The 18,962-nt window shown below is 45.0% G+C and overlaps 1 protein-coding gene and 1 pseudogene across 2 annotated transcripts in view; both read right to left on the reverse strand.

Moving 5' to 3' along the window:
* Positions 1–18,962, reverse strand: part of LOC126297792 (polyamine-transporting ATPase 13A3) — a 422,483-nt gene that overhangs the window by 217,855 nt on the left and 185,666 nt on the right. The gene's annotated exons all lie outside the window — the stretch shown is intronic.
* LOC126299950 (5S ribosomal RNA) lies at positions 7,025–7,142 on the reverse strand (annotated as a pseudogene).

The raw sequence follows: 18,962 nt of genomic DNA on the forward strand, positions 1-18,962 counted from the left end.
CCATCTTGTTTAATAATGTCTTCCGCCAAAAGTATTTCCACCGATTCTTTAATAATTGAATCCCAGAAAGCTCTCGTCGAAGCCAAGATTTCCGTGACAGAATAATCCACGGAATGCCCTGTGGAGGTACAATGCTCGGCTGTGGTTGACTTACTAGGCTCCGAAAGGCGAGTTTGGCGATCATTTTCAGCACACCTTTCATGTACTGTGCTCGTTGAGTCACTAATGTGGGCTTTGACACACTGGCAAGGTATTCTGTAAATTCCAGCTCTCTGCAATCCCAGATCGTCCGTTGCCGAACAGTGAAGAGCACAAGTCTTTGTAGGTGGGAGAAAGATTAGTTTGACATAACGTCTGGTAAGCCTAATTTCTGCTGAGAATGGAAGGAACGACCAGGACGTTTTTTCTTCCTGTGCTGATCTGATGTGAGGAATATCCATTACCTTTGACACAGATTGCAGGTGTTCCTGCTCCTTCGCAGACTGTCTCCTTCTCACATAATATCCGGACAGCTCCAAAAACATACGTTTTTTCATATTATGAGCATTGTGCTGCCACCTACTGCCAGGTACTCCATATCAGCGACCTCAGTATACTTTAGACATCGCGAGAGAGCAGAATGGGGCGCTCCGCGGAACTCACTGACTTCGAGCGTGGTCAGGTAATTGGGTGCCACTTCTGTCATACGTTTGCAAGTGAGATTTCCACACTCCTATACATCCTTAGGTCCACTGTTTCCGATGTGATAGTGAAGTGGAAACGTGAAGGGACACGTACAGCACAAAAGCGTACAGGCCGACCTCGTCTGTTGACTGACAGAGACCGCCGACAGTTGAAGAGGGTCGTAATGTGTAATATGCAGACATCTATCTAGACCATCACACAGGATTCCAAACTGCATCAGGATCCACTGCAAGTTCAATGCCAGTTAGGCGGGAGGCGAGAAAACTTGAATTTCATTGTCGAGCGGCTGCTCGTAAGCCACGCATCACGCCGGTAAAAGCCAAATGACGCCTCGCTTGTTGTAAGGAGAGTAAACATTGGACGATTAAACAGTGGAGAAACGTTGTGTGGAGTGACGAGTCACGGTACACAACGTGGCGATCCTATGGCAGGGTCTGGGTATGGCGAATGCCTGGTGAACGTCGACATCTGCCAGCGTGTGTAGTGCCAACAGTAAAATTCGGAGGCGGTGGTGTTGTGGTGTGTTCGTGTTTTTCATGGAGGGGGCTTGCACCCCTTGTTGTTTTGTGTGGCACTATCACAGCACAGGCCTACATTGATGTTTTAGACACCATTTTGCTTCCCACTGTTGAAGAGCCTATTCGGGGATGGCGATTGCATCTTCCAACACGATCGAGTTGGGAGCAAGTTCTTTCGCATAATCTCTGTAGAATCTCAGAAGTATCTCATCCCTTCCAGATGTCTTTCTACTATTAAACGATTACAGTTGGCCGGCCGTCGTGGCCGAGCGGTTCTATGCGCTACAGTTTGGAACCGCGCGACCGCTGCGGTCGCAGGTTCGAATCTTGCCTCAGGCATGGATGTGTGTGATGTCCTTAGGTTAGTTAGGTTTAAGTAGTTCTAAGTTCTAGGGGACTGATGACCTCAGATGTCAAGTTCCGTAGTCCTCAGAGCCTTTTTTTAAAGATGTTTTTCTATTCCGTGGTCACTTATCTCAATTTCTGACATTTCGGCGTTAGTGAGATAACCGAAAGGAGGAAGCATTAAAATCCTTCGCGGTGAAATTGTTTCGGAAGACCCAACTCAGTGTTTCTGACTTCTCTGTGACAACTTCCGTTTCGGTGCCAATGCACTGAACGACTGTGATTTAACTGAAGAAAACACAACATGTCGTTTTTATCGAAGGAAAATCAGCACGTGTAAAAGTAGCTTTGAGCATATTCCGAGGGGGTGTTTTAGGACAATTGTTGTTCATAATGTACATGACCTAGTGTGTAACATGTCTTGTGTCCTCGGTGTAACGTGGTGGATGAACACATTAGAACTTACCAACATTATAAAATAATTAAAACATAAATCTATTTATTTGTAATATATTCGACATAAAGCATTGTGTGTGTATCGTGTATCAAACCGGGGACCTAGAAACGACGAAGAAGCTTCGCCCCGCCGTAGCCCTCAGTGGTTTACAACCCCACAACAGGCCACAGCAGTCCACCCACCCCACCGCCGCCCAACATCGAACCCACGGTTATAAGCATAAAGCATACATAACTTTGTATCCTGCAGTCTCTCTCCCTCTCTCTCTCTCTCTCTCTCTGTTCCAGTAGTGCCGGTTATCAACATTCACTAGCAGTCTAAGTATCATCAGCGTCAAACTAGGTTCATAAAGTTGTCACTGGTTTCATGCTACGTTTGTTAATATCTTACTGCACTGTAGTCCGAGCGCTCGGAAGGTGATCTGAGGATAGTCTGTAGCGGGATTCAGAGGACGGCGGCCTAAAAAGACACGCGGATCAGTCGCAATTGCAAGTAGTGAGGTGGACAGAATTTTGCATCCTTTGGTTTATGCAGCGCTACCTGGAGGCGTCTGGCGAGCCATCTCTGGCAGCGACTCACGGCGACATACGAGGGGCGTTTGAAAAGTACGTGTAAAGTCCAAGAGATGACACCACCGGCGCGTATCGAGGTCATGTTTAGTTAGTAGCATCTTTGGAAAGAACGCACACCAAGTTTCAACCATATTGGTATATTTCTTTGTCTTTGGCATTCGTGTGAATTAAGGAAGTCGAGTGATTGTCAAAAAATGGACGAAAAAGAATTTCGTGTGGCTATTAAACATTACTTTATGAAAGGCAAAACGCCTCAGGAGACTAAAGAGAAGCTTGATAAACATTACGGTGACTCTGCACCTTCGATTAGAACGGTTTATAAGTGGTTTCAAAATTTTCAGAGAGGCCATATGGACACAAGTGATGCTGAACGTTCTGGACGCCCTGTGTAGGTTACGACTCCATAAATCATTGACAAAATCCATGATATGGTGATCGACGACAGAAGGGTTAAGGTGCATGAGATTTCTAGTGCTGTGGGAATATCGAATGAACAGGTACATAATATTTTGCATAAGCTTTTGGACATGAGAAAGCTATCCGCAAGATGGGTTCCACGATTGCTCACGCTTGACCAAAAACGGAATCGTGTAAAGTGTTCAAGGATGGTTTGCACCTGTTCAGGTAGAATTCGCATGACTTTAAGCGTCGTTTGGTCACTGTTGATGAAACATGGATACATTCTATACTCCTGAGACCAAACAACAATCTAAACAATGGATTACGAAGGGAGAATCTGCACCAAAGAAGGCGAAGACCATTCCTTCAGCCAGAAAGGTTATGGCGATTGTCTTTTGGGATTCGCAAGGGACAATCCTCATCGACTATCTGGAAAAGGGTAAAACTATTACAGGTTAATATTATTCATCGTTATTGGACTGTTTGAAAGCCGAGTTGCAAGAAAAACGCCGGCGATTGGACCGCCAAAAACGTCCTTTTCCATCACGACAATGCACCAGCACACACCTGAGCAGTTATGGTCGGAAAATTAATGGAAACAGGATTCCAACTCGTTTCACATCCCCCTATTCTCCAGACTTGGTTCCCTCGGACTACAATTTGTTCCCCAATTTGAAGAAATGGTTGGCAGGACAAAGATTATATTCAAACGAGGAGGTGATTGCAGCAACTAATAGCTATTTAGTAGACTTGGACAGTTCCTATTATTTGTAAGGGATCAACAAATTGGAACAGCGTTGGACGAAGTGTGTAAGGCTAAAAGGAGACTATGTCGAAAAATAAAAAGGGTTTATCCCAAACACATTAGTAGTTGTTATTTTTGCAGAGACTTTTCAAACGCCGCTCGTATTTGTTTCCCAAGTGCATAAGAGACGGCGACGCGCCGAGTGCGCTCGACGGATACATCGTTGGTATCGTAATCTAAAGCGCGATGAGGTTGTACACTGAAGCGCCGAAGAAGCTGGTATAGGCATGCATAATCATCAGGCAGAATACGGCGCTGGGGTCGACAACGCCTATATAAGACAACAAGTGTCTGGCGCAGTTGTTAGATCGGTTACTGCTGCTGCAATGGCAAGTTATCAAGATTTAAGGGAGTTTGAACGTGGTGTTACAGTCGGCGCATGACCAATGGGACACAGCATCTCCGAGGTAGCGATGTGTACCGTGAATATCAGGAATCCGGTAAAACATGAAATCTCCGACATCGCTACGGCCGGAAAAAGATCCTGCAGGAACGGGACCAACGACGACTGAAGAGAATCGTTGAATGTGAGAGAAGTACAAATTACTGCAGATTTCAGTGCTGGGCCATCAACAAGTGCCAGCGTGCGAACCATTCAACGAAACATCATCGATATGGGCTTTCGGGGCCGTAGGCCCACTCGTGTACCATTGGTGAGTGCATGACATTAAGCTTTACGCCTCGCCTGAGAAAATGGAAATTTGTCGGAAGTTCTATGGGACCAAACTGCTGAGGTCATCGGTCCCTAAGATTACACAGTACTTAATCTAACTTAAACTAACTTACACTACGGACATCACACACACTCATGCCCGAGGGAGGACTCGAACCTTCGACGGGGAGAGCTGCTCGATCCGTGACAAGGCGCCTAAGACAGCTCTGCTACCCCGTGCGCCTCGCCTGGGCCTGTCAACACCGACACTGGGCTGTTGATGACTGCAGACATGTTGCCCAGTCAGAGTTTCGTTTCAAATTGTATCGAGCGGATGGACGTGTACGGGTATAGAGGCAATCTCATGAATCCATGGACCTTACATGTCAGAAATGGACTGTTCAAGCTGGTGAAGGCTGGGTAATGGTGTGGGGAGGGTGCAGTTGGAATGGTATGGGACCCGTGATACGTCGAGGTACGACTCTGATAGGTGACACGTACGTAAGCATCCTGTCTGATAACCTACATACATTCATGTCCACACTACACCCGTCCAGAATTGCTACACAGTGGCTCCAGGAACACTCTTCTGAGTTTAAACACTTCCGCTGGCCACCAAACTCCCCAGACATAACATTATTGAGCGTATTTGGGATGCCTTGCAATGTTCTGTTCAGAAGATATCTCCACCCCCAAGTACTCTCACGGATTCGTGGAAAGCCCTGCAGGATTAGTCGAGTCCATGCGACGTCGTGTTGCGACACTTGAGGGTGCTCGCGGGGATCCTGGACGATAATAGGCAGGTGTATCAGTTTCTCTGGCTCTTTAGTGTAGGAAGATGATGCGGTTGTGTAGGCAGGGGCACCTTTTAGTGACCCGCGGGCCTGATTCACACATTTACAAGGGAAACGCCCCATTGGAACCCCCCTCAGATTTAATGCTAAGATGACCCAGTGGACAGCCCATCAAAAAACTGAACACAGATGAAGCATGAAAACAGGAAGAAGGTGTACTGAGCTGTGAAAAAAAGCGAAATAGAAACAAGTGCAATATCAAGAAAAATAGGCCAGCCGCGGCGTCGTCGGTAAGTGGTCGCGGTGTTGGGTTCTAAGCCGGACGCGCTGTGTTCAAAACTCCTTTGTGTTGTTTATTCTTACATATTTTTTACAACATTGTGAACTGTCCGTCCAGTCATTGAAATGTTTGTTCCCTTTCTGTTTTCGTACTATACGTTGGTTATAGAATATGAGTAATGCGGTAAGAATACGTTACCGTCGCAAGTAAATATGATGAATAGTGAGAGCAGGCGAGATAGCATGTAAGACTTCTCACAGAAATGAAAACGACGAATAAACGGATGTGAACTATGTTAGAACAAAGGATTTCAAGACTAAAATCGTCCAAAACGGAACGCAACTTAAAAACGTTAAAAACATATGTTTTTACAAAGCACAGAGAAACTGTGTGATTGTGAAACTGTTGCGTTCATTTGTTGCAGCTTATGTTACAAACTATTATGTTTTCTTCATTTCGGTGTCATCACATTCACATTCATAAGAACTCCTAAATCGGGCAAGGAGGCATTTCTTACTCACTTACCAGGCGTACAAACTAGGTGCGTCGATAAGAGATTCCTATCATATGACACACGTACTGTCAGTAATGCCGTGTATGACACACCAGATGTGTTTCCCGGTACAGAATTCGGTTGACTTGTCGCCTTGTCATCCAACGTTTGCGGTTCTCATTCGAAAGCCACTTCCTTTCGGCTGCTAACAGTAGTTGTGCAGAGTCAGTTGTCATTACAGGTCCCTATTCGCACCTCGCTGTTGGAAACGGAAGTTACGTCACGACACAGACACAAATTTGAGTACAGCGAACAGCGAAAAAAAATAAATAAAAAGAAAAAGAAAAACAACAGATCACGGCTCGCCCGCTTGGTAGTCCAATGCGGTGATATCTTAACCACGACACTGTAGTTGTTTCAGCCTCTCTATATTGCATTTCTTGTTCTTGGACCGTTCACTGTTTCTATTTCGCTTTCTCTCTCTCTTTTTTTTTTTTTTTTACGGTACAGTACACCTTCGTCCTGTTTTCATGCTTGATCTGTGTTTCCCTTGTTACGTTCGCGGACCGCCCGATCACGAGACGCTGCAGCAGCGCTCCTAGCGTGTAAAGTCAAAACTATGTCGTCTGTGACGTTAACGTTTATGGAGTAATGCACCGATATGAATGGCAATCCTTTCTCAACACACCACGTCGACAAATTACCTATGCCTCAAAACACACGTTTGTGAGAGTACATTCATTTTATGTTCACCCCATCTTCAGATGTTTACATTTACTTACGATTCGTGAACATTGTTTCTTTACTCAGGACATTTTACAACAGCACTCCGTCTTCAGGCCGCGAGTGGCCTACAGGGACCATCCGACCGCTGTGTCATCCTCGGTGGAGGATGCGGATAGGAGGGGCGTGGGGTCAGCACACCGCTCTCCCAGTCGTTATGGTGGTATTCTTGATTGAAGCCGCTACTATTCTGTCGAGTAGCTCCTCAATTGGCATCACGTGGCTGAGTGCACCCCGAAAAATGGCAACAGCGCATGGCGGCCTGGATGGTCACCCATCCAAGTGCCGACCACGCCCGACAGCGCTTAACTTCGGTGATCTCACAGGAACCGGTGTATCCACTGCGGATAGGCCGTTGCCCACATTTTACAACACCCGATGCAAAATTCTGCAACGCTGTTAATAAGAAACAGAATTCATGACAAATAAATCAACACGACCACGTTTTTCTGTCCGATTTCTTATAGTCACTAGCAGTGGCCTGTTCTCGTCCAGACAACTTTTTCTTTGGCCATAGAGTTGGCGCATTACTGCACCCCTCCTGTGTACTTCCACCGTCGGAGGGTGGCACGGAACTTAAAAGTTCCATCGTCACACCTTCAAAGTGCTATGCTCGGCTGTTATTCAGCCGTTGCTTTGAGTCTTCTCTCACTTGTCCACCGAGACAGTTGGATCGGATATGAACCGGTGACGCTGTGTATTAGTAAACTGCCACAAAAAAACGAAAAAACATTTGGAGATGGGATGCCAGGTATCTTCAAATGTCATTATAAAAACAAACGCTTATAAAAATAAATGGTTGCAAGTTAATTCATTATAAAACACCTTCAATATCAGCAACTTGCAGTGCTCTAAAACGTTCAGATCTGAGAAGAATTACTATACTGATGTACGCAGCTCGTGGTCTCGTGGTCACGTTCTCACTTCCCGAGCACGGAGTTCTGGGGCTCGATTCCCGGCTGGGTCAGGGATTTTCACGTGCCTCGAGATGACTGGGTGTTTGTGTTGTCCTTATCATTTCATCCTCATTCCTGAAAGTGGCGAGATTCAACTGAGCAAAGTTTGGGAATTTGTACGGGCGCTGATAACCGCGCAGTTGAGCGCCTCACAAACCAAACCAAACATAATCATATACTGATGTTAATATCGAAATATCCGAAAATGCGTGCCGGGTGGAGCACAGAGCGAATACTTCTCTCTCTCAGTCTATCCCAGGAATTTGTACCTTGAGCCGAACTGAAAAAGATCACAGGCTGGATTCAGTAGGGGGCCGCCGGCAGCCACCCGTGCAGTTGTATACAGAGAAGTCACAATGCCAAGAAAACCGCCTAAAAACCACATTCCGTGTGACCGGAACCGGACCGCTAATATGTCGCCCGCATTCGATACGGGCCTAGCTCACCTCTCTGTCCCGTAAGGTAACGTGCTGCGCGTCAAGCTATACGAGAATATCCATTATCATCACAGCAATATCGTGTAAAAATTAGTGACCCAATAAATGATCATCAGGTAGCTGTAAATTGTATAGTACCGGGTGATAAAAAAGTCAGTATAAATTTGAAAAATGAATAAATCACGGAATAATGTAGATAGAGAGATACAAAGTGACACACATGCTTCGAATGACATGGGGCTTTATTAGAACCAAAAAATACAAACGTTCAAAAATGTCCGACAGATAGTGCTTCATCTGATCAGAATAGCAATAATTAGCATAACAAAGTAAGACAACGCAGCGATGATGTTCTTTACAGGAAATGCTCAATAAGTCCACCATCATTCCTCAACAATAGCTGTAGTCGAGGAATAATGTTGTGAACAGCACTGCAAAGCACGTCCGGAGTCATGGTGAGGCATTGGCATCGGATGTTGTCTTTCAGCATCCCTAGAGATGTCGGTCGATCACGATACACTTGTGACTTCAGGTAACCCCAAAGCCAATAATCGCACAGACTGAGGTCTATGGACCTGGGAGGCCAAGCATGACGAAAGTGGCGGCTGAGCACACGATCATCACCAAACGACGCGCGCAAGAGATCTTTCACGCGTCTAGCAATATGGTTGGTTTTTTTTGGTTCTAATGAAACCCCATGTCATTCCAAGCATGTGTGTCAATTTTTACCTCTCTATCTACATTATTCCGTTGTTTATTAAGTTTTCAAATTTATACTGACTTTTTGGTACAAAATTGTTCAAATCGCTCTGAGCACTATGGGACTCAACATCTGAGGTCATCAGTCCCTAGAACTTAGAACTACTTAAACCTAACTAACCTAAGGACATCACACACATCCCTACCCGAGGCAGGATTCGAACCTGCGACCGAAGCAGTCACGCGGTTCCGGACTGAAGTGCCTAGAACTGCACTGCCACCTCAGCCGGCTGACTTTTTGATTACCCGGTATATTCATATTACACTGTCTAGTCACAGTAATGTAATCACCTGTGAAAGGCCATCTTTTGCAGTTCGGACCCCTGCGAGACGTGCAGGAAGACAGTCTGGAAGGTATTGACAGGGATGTGGAGCAGGCCGACTCCAGTTACGCGGCCAGCTGCGCTAGGTTTCTCGGTTGAGGATTCATGGCGTCAACAGCCCGATCGAGATGGTGCCACAGATTCTCAACTGAGTTTATATCCTGGGATTTTGGTGGCCAGGGGCGTAAGTTAAATTCATCCTGGTGCTCTTCGGACCTCACACGTGAACTGCGACCTGTGTGACTTGTTGCATTGTTCTGCTGGTAGATGCCATCGTGCTGAGGGAAAACAAACTGCATGTAGGGGTGGTCATGGAACCCAAGGGTAGATGAATATGACGAGATAACCCAGGGACTGCCACCGAAAAATTACCCAGACCATAATGCTTGCCGGCCGCTGTGGCCGAGCGGTTCTAGGCGCTTCAGTCCGGAACCGCGCTGGTGCTATGGTCGCAGGTTCGAATCCTGCCTCGGGCATGGATGTATGTGATGTCCTTAGGTTAGTTAGGTTTTACGTGTAGAGGACTGATGACCTCAAATGTTAATTCCCACAGTGCTTAGAGCCATGTGAACCATTTTGAACCATTAATCTCTGTCGATTGTTGTAGGGTGTTTGCTTTCAGACGTTTCACGTCGTACACGCCATTGAGCATAAAACGCGATTCACTGGAAAAGGCCACCTGTCGCCAATCAGTGAATGCAGTAAGCATGGATGAACGGACCGGGTACGCAGCAACGTTCGCTTAACGGTCGTTGGGGAGACGCTGTTGGTAGCCCCTTGGTTCATCTGGGCGTTCAGTTTCTCAACAAAAAAGTGGTTCAAATGGCTTTGAACACTATGGGACTTAACTTCTGAGGTCATCAGTCCCCTAGAACTTAGAACTACTTAAACCTAACTAACCTAAGAACAGCACACACGTCCATGCCCGAGGCAGGATTCGAACCTGCGACCGCAGCGGTCGCGCGGTTCCAGACTGTAGCGCCTAGAACAGCTCGGCCACTCCGGCCGGCTCCTCAACCGTCATTCACTCCTGCTATCTATGGCTGTAGTTCACCACAGTTGCCTCGGGACTGGTTTTGGATAGCGTCATTTTGCCACATGCGGTGTACTTTAAGCATGGCAGGACGCGAACAGTTTACAAAACTTAGCCGTTTCGGTTTCCTTGGGCCACAAGTCCACAAGCCAGTCATGAGGTCCGCATTACGACAGCGACTGTACTGCTTTCTGCCCCCCCCCCCCCCCCCCCCATTCCGGCATGCTTCATATACGCTCCACTGATAGTACTATTTCCGAGTGCTTACAGCAAGCTGACGTTGAGTATTGGCGATGGTTACTTAAATGAGACTGGACTGTAGATTTGCGGCTAGTTTAATAACTTTATAAAGAAATGTGTGTGAAGTCGAAAGGGAATACAAGAAACTGCCTCAGGGCTTACCACCTTGGCAGGCGAATGGTTCTAATGTCTCAAGACACTATAGGACTTAATATCTGAGGTCATCAGTTCCCTAGACTTCGAACTACTTACACCTAACTAACCTACTGACATCACACACATCCATGCCCGAGGCAGGATTCGAACCTGCGACCGTAGCAGCAGCGAGGTTTGGCGAGCAGAGGTGATGGTCTTTCTCACTTGCACTTAACCCCTCTCCCGTCCGCGTTCTCATAAAAGATGTCACAATCCACGTTCATACATCTTGAAAGACCGCCCCCCTCGTGAATGACATTGTAGGTTTTCTTCTCTTGACGGTATCAACCCTTTCATCTATGGCCTGTGGCACATCACAGTTCTCTCGGCGCCGGTTTTGGATAGCACAATTTTGCCATGCACGGTATTGCTACGTAGTATGGGATCCACATAAGACAGGATTGACGGAGGACATCGAAAAAGTTCAAAGAATAGCAGTTCATTTTGTATTATCGCGAAATAGGGGAAAGCGCGTCACGTAGTGGGTTCAAAACGGCTCTGAGCACTCTGGGACTTAGCTTCTGTGGTCATCAGTCCCCTAGACTTAGAACTACTTAAACCTAACTAACCTAAGGACATCACACACATCCATGCCCGATGCAGGATTCGAACTTGCGACCGTAGCGCTAGCGCAGTTTCAGATTGTAGCGCCTAGAACCGCTCGGGCACCCCGGCCGGTTCACGAAGTGGGGTGGCAGTCATTAAGACAAACGTGTTTGTCGTTGACGCAGGATCTTCTCACAAATTTCATTCACCAACTTTCTCCTCTGAATGCAAAAATATTTTATTGGCGCTCACCTACATGCGGAGAAATGATCATCGTAATAAAATAAGAGAAATGAGAACTTGCACGGAAAGATTTAAGTGTTCGAGAGTGAAATGGTAGAGAAATAGCTGGAAAGTGGTTAGATGAGCTAGGCACTTTACTGTGAACTGCAGAGTAATTATGTAGGTGTACAACTTGATTAAAAGAAGGGATTGGATGATAGGACGCGTTATGGGGCGTTGAGGATTTGTCGGTTTGCTAATGGAGGGGAAGGCGTGTGTGTGTGAGCGGGGGTAGGGAGGGGTGAATAGTGGGTTGAAAGCTTGGCTACAATACGCAAGTACCCTTCATAAAAGTGATTGGAGGTTGCAGTAGTTATGCAGAGATGAAGAGGATTGTACAGGATAAACTAGCGGTGGAGAGCTGCATGAAATCAGTCTTCGCACTGAAGACACAACAACAACATGAAATGAGTATTTCCAGCCGGGACAGCTTCTAATTCAGCAGTCGAACGAAATGTGAGAAGTAATGAAAATAGCCTCAGCCACGCTCCAGTTTCTGGGAAGACAGGCATCCCGCCGGTGTCTCCGATTCTAAGAAAGGAGCGACACAGTTCACCGGGCGCCGCATGTAACAGAACGTCTCAGCTTCCGAGAAATATTCGTAGGCGTTAGGAATGTGTCCTGCAGCAAATACATTATAGCGGCTGGAGCCGTATTTCGAGAAAATCTTGCGCTTATGGACGGTCGCGTCTTACAGAACAGTTTTGTTTCCAGGGTACAAATTCTATTCTTAGGGAGAAGTGCTCATATATTTTAACGCTCTTGGGAAACGAATGCGCTTGGCCAGTCTGAAAGTGGTTCCTTTTTTGAGGGATTCTGAATACATGCCGAACAAGGAGAGGTCAGACGCTGTGGCCCACCGATCTCGACGTCCTTCTGCATACTAGTCGAATGAAAGGGTCTAGGTAGCAGAACTTTCGTTTCTGGAGTAATGGAAGCCAAATTGTATGACATAATATCTGTTTAGGGCCAGGCTGAACCATTAGCATACTTGAAAATAAGAAAATTTTAATTTTTCCGAGAAATGGAAGAATTAGCGTTTTCGATCTGCTGTAGGTATGCTTGCGCATGCCAGCTGGGACAATGAACAGGTGGTAAAAGCTTGCATTCAGATCTCAGATTGGCAGTTCTTGTACGAACACACAGTGGTTTATCAACAGCAGCAGATGCACTTGCAGTAGCAGAATATGGCCACACAATCTCAGATAACAATCAAGTCCTTCAAACAACAACATCACGCGGAGGGAAGTTCTTCCCAGCAATAATTCATTACTTCAGTACTATTCTGATCTATTCTTACAATAGTTATGGTTACAAAATTTTGGCCACCATGAACATTAATATACTTATATCGATATGGTGTCTGTTCTATCGGGCCGGCTGGTGCTGCCGAGCGGTTCTAGGCGCTTCAGTCTGGAATCGCGCGACCGCTACGCTCGCAGGTTTGAATCCTGCCTCGGGCATGGATGTGTGTGATGTTCTTAGGTTAGTTACGTTTAAGTAGTTCTGAGTTCTAGGGGACTGATGACCTCAGATGTTAAGTCCCATAGTGCTCATAGCCATTTGATTTGTTCTTTCGGATATGTCCGAAAGAACAGACACCATATCGATATAAGTTTATTAATGTTCATGGTGGCCAAAATTTTGTTACCATAACTATTGTACGAATAGATCAGAATAGTACTGAAGGAATTACTGCTGTGAAAAACTTCCCTCCGCGTGATGTTGTTCTTTCGGACATATCCGAAAGAATAGACACCACATCCATATAAGTATACAGGGTGAGTCACCTAACATTACCGCTGGATATATTTCGTAAACCACATCAAATACTGACGAATCGATTCCACAGACCGAACGTGAGGAGAGGGGCTAGTGTAACTGGTTAATACTAACCATAAAAAAATGCACGGAAGTATGTTTTTTTACACAAACCTACGTTTTTTTTTAATGGAACCCCGTTAGTTTTGCTAGCACATCTGAACATATAAACAAATACGTAATCAGTGCCGTTTGTTGCATTGTAAAATGTTAATTACATCCGGAGATATTGTAACCTGAAGTTGACGCTTGAGTACCACTCTTCCGCTGTTCGATCGTGTGTATCGGAGAGCACCGAATTACGTAGGGATCCAAAGGGAACGGTGATGGATCTTAGGTACAGAAGAGATTGCAACAGCACGTTACGTCCACATGCTAACAACTTTTTATTGGTCTTTTTCACTGACGCACATGTACATAACCATGAGGGGTGAGGTACACGTACACACGTGGTTTCCGTTTTCAATTACGGAGTGGAATAGAGTGTGTCCCGACATGTCAGGCCAATAGATGTTCAATGTGGTGGCCATCATTTGCTGCACACAATTGCAATCTCTGGCGTAATGAATGTCGCACACGCCACAGTACAACTGGTGTAATGTCGCCGCAGGCTGTCACAATACGTTGTTTCATATCGTCTGGGGTTGTAGGCACATCACGGTACACATTCTCCTTCAACGTACCCCATAGAAAGAAGTCCAGAGGTGTAAGATCAGAACGGGCTGGCCAATATATGCGTCCTCCATGTCCTATGAAACGCCCGTCGAACGTGTACCTCACCCCTCATGGTAATGTACATGTCCGTCAGTGAAAAAGACAAATAAAAAGGTGTTAGCATGTGGACGTAATGTGCTGTTCCAGTCTCTTCTGTACCGTTTCCTTTGGATCCTTACGTAATTCGGTGCTCTCCGATACACACGATCGAATAGCGGAGGAGTGGTACTCAAGCGTCAACTTTAGGTTACAATATCTCCGGATGTAATTAACATTTTACAATGCAACAAACGGCACTGATTACGCATTTGTTTATATGTTCAGATGTGCTAACAAAACTAACCGGGTTCCATTTTAAAAAACGTAGGTTTGTGTTAAAAAACATACTTCCGTGCATTTTTTTATGGTTTGTATTAACCAATTACACTAGCCCCTCTCCTCACGTTCGGTCTGTGGAATCGATTCGTCAGTATTTGATGTGGTTTACGAAATATATCCAGCGGTAATGTTAGGTGACTCACCCTGTACAGTTCTGGCAATACCGGCCATGACCTCCTCCTCCTGTGCGAATGCACACATATTCCCCGAACTCTTACGGGACTTGGTAACAATGTCTTCCACGAGTAATGAGTGTGTTGGGGTGGGGCATTACGAATGTAGTGTGTGGGCATACAAGGTGAGAATGTAGGTCTCGCGGGAGGCGTGCGTGAGATAGTCCCTGCAGTCGCACTATCTTCAGTACCCTCGGTGGTTCAGATGGATGGAGTGTCTGCCATGTAAGCTGGAATCCCGGGTTCGTGTCCCGGTCGGGGCACACATTTTCACCGGTCCCCGTTGATATATGTCAACGCCCGTCAGCTGCTGAAGGTATTAATATAATTCTAATATGAAAATTAATGTTAGTTAAAAATGTATCAGATTATGGGTCTATCGCCACGTAACATCCAAAGAAGAACAGTCGCAGAAATGGAGAAAAAGAAGCAGGAAATCGATCCCAGACGCCCTTTGTTTGGATACGAACCACAAAAATCTAGGTTGAGGTCAAGGAGGAGCTTCATACGTAAAACATTAGCTGTTACACCGGCACCTGGAACTCGCCGAACAGAGCTGTGGCGGAATTCATTAACCGGAAAGGTAGTGTAGCACGCCAAAGACGAACCTGTTGCGGCTTTCATCTGCCGTGTGTGACATGGACCGACAGAGAACGCAACCGCAGGAAGTGGGGTTTCATGACTGAAGACGAGTTATTTGAGTGTGGTGACCAGCAGAACTAACAAAGTCTTCTGGTCTGCAGAAACTTACTCGATCCTTGTACTACAGCAGATCTATATGCAAGTCATAGGGCCATCGAGACAGTGTAATTCTGAAGATTACGGACCATCAAACAGAAAATCAGTAGTGCTTAGGAGAATTTTGTTATTATGTATCTCATTTTGAATTACCTAAATTGTGGACACGTAAAGGTATAAGGTAAAATCAAATTACCCTCCACGATAAACAGCAGGACCACAAATAAATTCTTGCGTGTGGGTCGTCTCGTACTTTCTTCAATAGCTTTTACACAAAAATCTGTTCAAAAATGGCTCCAAGCACTATGGGACTTAACATCTGAGGTCATCAGTCCGTCTGGAAGCGCTCGGCCACAGCGGCCGGCACAAAAATCTGTAATCTTGTACATAATCACTTGTCAGCCCCAATATTTCACACGATATTATAGTGTGCATGGTACGTATCGAACCTACCCGCCTCCATAAACAAAGACGAAGTTTGCCTTTCATCGTATGTTGGGAGGGAAATACGTCTACGAACTAAAAGTGGTTTCCATTCAGGGTGCAAGCGTGGTGAAGAGAGAAGAGGATATTGAGAAGCAGAAAGAGAGAGAGAGAGAGAGAGAGAGAGAGAGAGAGAGAGAGAGGGGGGGGGGGGAGGGGAAGGGGCAGGGGGAGAGAGCGGGTGGGAGATTCAGGCAACGATTTTTTAATACGTCTCATCACAGTTAATGAACGTTTTCATTTTCCCTATAAAAGAATAATATGTTTTGTGAAAAAAGACTCTGACGTAACACAGAAAATCATACAATGTACGCGGAGGATCAAACAAATGTTGTCAAAGTTGGTAGGCACTTACACAAATCACTTTTTTATTTTGTTCACAATAAATTTATTTTGTTCTAAATAGCAACATATATATTTTGTGATAACTTTTATTCTCTTGGCAAGTAGTAGAAAATATTGCCAGAAGTGTGATTTCGACTCCGGGCGCATGTTATTGTAATATGACCAGAATGCAAGCCCAATACCACTTAGTCACCGCCTCAGTTAGCAAGCATATCTGCAGCAGATAGAAATCTCTAATTCTTCAGTTTTTTTGGAAACTATCAGGATGCAAGCCTTACTCGTAAAAATAAAATTTTCTCAACTTTGAGTGTGGTAACGATTCAACCTGGTTTGCAAAAGGTTCCTACGCCACGATATTTGAATTCCATTATATCCGAAACAGAACAGGACCGACCTAAACCCTTTCACAGGAGTTAATAATATGTCGAACCTCGAAATCGGTTGCAGCGATGTACCATAGGTCTCTAGAAGAGCGAAGCGTTCCAAAGGATTGGAAAAGGGCACAGGTCATCCAGTTTTCAAGAAAGGACGTCGAACAGATGTACAGAACTATAGACCTATATCTCTAACGTCGATCAGTTGTAGAATTTTGGAACACGTATTATGTTCGAGTATAATGACTTTTCTGGAGACTAGAAATCTACTCTGTAGGAATCAGCATGGGTTTCGAAAAAGACGGTCGTGTGAAACCCAGCTCGCGCTATTCGTCCACGAGACTCAGAGGGCCATAGACACGGGTTCACAGGTAGATGCCGTGTTTCTTGACTTCCGCAAGGCGTTTGACACAGTCCCCCACAGTCGTTTAATGAACAAAGTAAGAGCATACGGACTATCAGACCAACTGTGTGATTGGATTGAGGAGTTCCTAGATAACAGAACGCAGCATGTCATTCTCATTGGAGGAGAGTCTTCCGAAGTAAGAGTTATTTCAGGTGTGCCGCAGGGGAGTGTCATAGGACCGTTGCTATTCACAATATACATAAATGACCTGGTGGATGACATCGGAAGTTCACTGAGGCTTTTTGCAGATGATGCTGTGGTGTATCGAGAGGTTGCAACAATGAAAAATTGTACTGAAATGCAGGAGGATCTGCAGCGAATTGACGCATGGTGCAGGGAATGGCAATTGAATCTCAATGTAGACAAGTGTAATGTGCTGCGAATACATAGAAAGATAGATCCCTTATCATTTAGCTACAAAATACCAGGTCAGCAACCGGAAGCAGTTAATTCCATAAATTATCTGGGAGCAGGCATGAGGAGTGATTTAAAATGGAATGATCATATAAAGTTGATCGTCGGTAAAGCAGATGCCAGACTGAGATTCATTGGAAGAATCGTAAGGAAATGCAATACGAAAACAAAGGAAGTAGGTTACAGTACGCTTGCTCGCCCAGTGTTTGAATACTGCTCAACAGTGTGGGATCCGTACCAGATAGGGTTGATAGAAGAGATAGGTAAGATCCAACGGAGAGCAGCGCGCTTCGTTACAAGATCATTTAGTAATCGCGAAAGCGTTACGGAGATGATAGATAAACTCCAGTGGAAGACTCTGCAGGAGAGACGCTCAGTAGCTCGGTACGGGCTTTTGTTAAAGTTTCGAGAACATACCTTCACCGAAGAGTCAAGCAGTATATTGCTCCCTCCTACGTATATCTCGCGAAGAGACCATGCGGATAAAATCAGAGAGATTAGAGCCCACACAGAAGCATACCGACAGTCCTTCTTTCCACGAACAATACGAGACTGGAATAGAAGGGAGAACCGATAGAGGTACTCAGGGTACCCTCCGCCACACACCGTCAGTTGGCTTGAGGAGTATGGATGTAGATGTAGATGTAGAATTGGGTCTGGGCTCTCATTGTAAACAAATACTTGGCAGGTGACGCATTTTTGCTTGAGAAACACAAGTCACAAATAGTAAAAAATGCGGTTATACGTATAAAAAGCTTGACACCGTTATCAAGCAGGTTCGGTGTACATTCTGACCACAAATAACATATTATCAAGAACACAGTTTGGATTTCTGAAGGGTTCTGATATCGAGAAGGCTATTTACACGTACAATGAAAATGTACTTAATTCATTACATAACAAATTACAAGCCGCAGGTGTTTTATGTGATTTCTCAAAGGCATTTGATTGTGTGAACCACAACATCCTTTTAAATAAATTAGAATTCTGTGGTGTCACGGGCAGTGCTGCAAAATGGTTCAAGTCATACCTAGCTAACAGGAAACAAAGGGTGTCAGTACATAGGAACTAGTGAATTAAGTCATCAGTCATCATTAGAATAGAAAAAAAATTGTATGTGGTGTCCCACAAGGATCCATCTTAGGGCCATTGCTTTTTCTTGTGTTCATTAATAACCTCTCATCAGTTACACTGCCAGAAGCAGAGTTAGTTTTGTTTGCAGATGACACAAGTATTGCAATAAACAGTATGTCGAGTGTAGTTCTAGAAAGATCTGCTAATGATATTTTCAAGGATATTAATAAATGGTTTAAAGCCAACTCATTGACATTAAACTTTGAAAAGACTCACTACATGTATTTCAGAACCTGTAAGAGGTTTCCACCAAGCATATGCATAAAGTATGAAGAAGAGCAGATAGAAGAGGTTGACAGTCTTAAATTCCTAGGATTACAACTTGATAATAAATTCAGTTGGGAGGAGCACACCACAGAACTGCAGAAACGCCTTAACAAATCTGTATTTGCAATTCGAGTGTTAGCAGACATATGCGATATAAAAATG

This window comes from Schistocerca gregaria, chromosome X, assembly GCF_023897955.1.
Source record: "Schistocerca gregaria isolate iqSchGreg1 chromosome X, iqSchGreg1.2, whole genome shotgun sequence".
In the NCBI taxonomy this organism is placed as follows: Eukaryota; Metazoa; Arthropoda; class Insecta; order Orthoptera; family Acrididae; genus Schistocerca; species Schistocerca gregaria.